This window comes from Arachis duranensis, chromosome 4 (genome assembly GCF_000817695.3).
Source record: "Arachis duranensis cultivar V14167 chromosome 4, aradu.V14167.gnm2.J7QH, whole genome shotgun sequence".
NCBI lineage: Eukaryota > Viridiplantae > Streptophyta > Magnoliopsida > Fabales > Fabaceae > Arachis > Arachis duranensis.
The window spans coordinates 18,680,694-18,682,795 of NC_029775.3; the positions used below are offsets into that span (position 1 = coordinate 18,680,694).

Below are 2,102 nucleotides of genomic sequence, written 5' to 3' on the forward strand. Positions count from 1 at the left end.
CGTTAAACGCCAGTCTGGTGCCCCTTTCTGGCGTTAAACGCCCAGAATGGTGCCAGACTGGGCGTTAAACGCCCATTTTGCTGTCTTCACTAGTGTTTAAACGCCAGCAAGTTTTCCTCCAGGGTGTGCTATTTTTCTTTTTGTTTTTCATTCTGTTTTTGCTTTTTCAATTGATTTTGTGACTTCACATGATCATCAACCTACAGAAAACATGAAATAACAATGGAAAATAGATAAATATAACATTAGGTTGCCTCCCAACAAGCGCTTCTTTAATGTCAGTAGCTTGACAGTGGGCCCTCGTGGAGCCTCACAGATGTTCAGAGCAATGTTGGAACCTTCCAACACCAAACTTAGAGTTTAAATGTGGGGGTTCAACACCAAACTTAGAATTTGGTTGTGGCCTCCCAACTTCAAACTTAAAGTTTGACTGTGGGGGCTCTGTTTGACTCTGTTTTGAAAGAAGCTCTTCATGCTTCCTCTCCATGGTTACAGAGGGATATCCTTGAGCCTTAAACACAAAGGATTCTTCATTCACTTGAATGATCAATTCTCCTCTGTCAACATCAATCACAGCCTTTGCTGTGGCTAAGAAAGGTCTGCCAAGGATGATGGATTCATCCATGCACTTTCCAGTCTCTAGGACTATGAAATCAGCAGGGATGTAATGGTCTTCAACCTTTACCAGAACATCCTCTACAAGTCCATAAGCTTGTTTTCTTGAATTGTCTGCCATCTCTAGTGAGATTCTTGCAGCTTGTACCTCAAAGATCCCTCCAGTTCTTTGGTGAGCAAAGGGGGTTCATCCTCCCAAGTCTCATTACCAAATAACTTGTCATTTAGCTTCATGATTGCTCCAAGGTACTTAGCAACTTGCTCTTCAATGACATCTTCGTCCTCTTCAGAGGAAGAATACTCGTCAGAGCTCATGAATGGCAGAAGTAAATCTAATGGAATCTCTATGGTCTCAGTGTGAGCCTCAGATTCCCATGGTTCCTCATTAGGGAACTCATTGGAGGCCAGTGGACATCCATTGAGGTCTTCCTTAATGGCTACCACTACCTCTTCCTCCTCTCCAAATTCGGTCATGTTGATGGCCTTGCACTCTCCTTTTGGATTCTCTTATGTATTGCTTGGAAGAGTGCTAGGAGGGAGTTCAGTGACTTTCTTGCTCAGCTAACCCACTTGTGCCTCCAAGTTTCTAATGGAGGACCTTGTTTCAGTCATGAAACTTTGAGTGGTTTTGATTAGATCAGAGACCATGGTTGCTAAGTCAGAGTGGCTCTGCTTAGAATTCTCTGTCTGTTGCTGAGAAGATGATGGAAAAGACTTGCCATTGCTTAACCTGATTCTTCTACCATTATTGTTGTTGAAACCTTGTTGAGGTCTCTGTTGATCCTTCCATGAGAGATTTGGATGATTTCTCCATGAAGGATTATAGGTGTTTCCATAGGGTTCTCCCATGTAATTCACCTCTTCCATTGATGCGTTCTCAGGATCATAAGCATCTTCTTCATATGAAGCGTCCTTAGTACTGTCTGGTGCAGCTTGCATTCCAGACAGACTTTGAGAAATCATATTGACTTGCTGAGACAATATTTTGTTCTGAGCCAATATGGCATTCAATGCATCAATTTCAAGAACTCCCTTCCTCTGAGGTGTCCCATTATTCACAGGATTCCTTTCAGAGGTGTACATGAATTGGTTATTTACAACCATTTCAATGAGTTCTTGAGCTTCTGCAGGCGTCTTCTTCAGATGAAGAGATCCTCCAGCAGAGTTATCCAATGACATCTTGGACAGTTCAGACAGACCATCATAGAAGATACCTATGATGCTCTATTCAGAAAGCATCAGAAGGACACTTTCTGATCAATTATTTGTATCTTTCCCAAGCTTCATAGAGGGATTCACCTTCCTTCTGTCTGAAGGTTTGGACTTCCACTCTAAGCTTATTCAATTTTTGAGGTGGAAAGAACTTTGCCAAGAAGGCATTGACTAGCTTTTCCCAAGAGTTCAGGCTTTCTTTAGGTTGTGAGTCCAACCATGTCCTAGCTCTGTCTCTTACAGCAAAAGGGAATAGCATAAGTCTGTAGACCTCA

The 2,102-nt window shown here is 42.3% G+C and overlaps 1 non-coding gene across 1 annotated transcript; it reads left to right on the forward strand.

Annotated features, from left to right (window-relative positions):
* The first annotated feature begins 1,848 nt into the window (after positions 1-1,848).
* On the forward strand, positions 1,849-1,954 carry LOC127747009 (small nucleolar RNA R71). The gene has a single exon (XR_008008814.1). It is a non-coding gene; the product is annotated as a small nucleolar RNA R71 (small nucleolar RNA).
* The last annotated feature ends 148 nt before the right edge of the window (positions 1,955-2,102 follow it).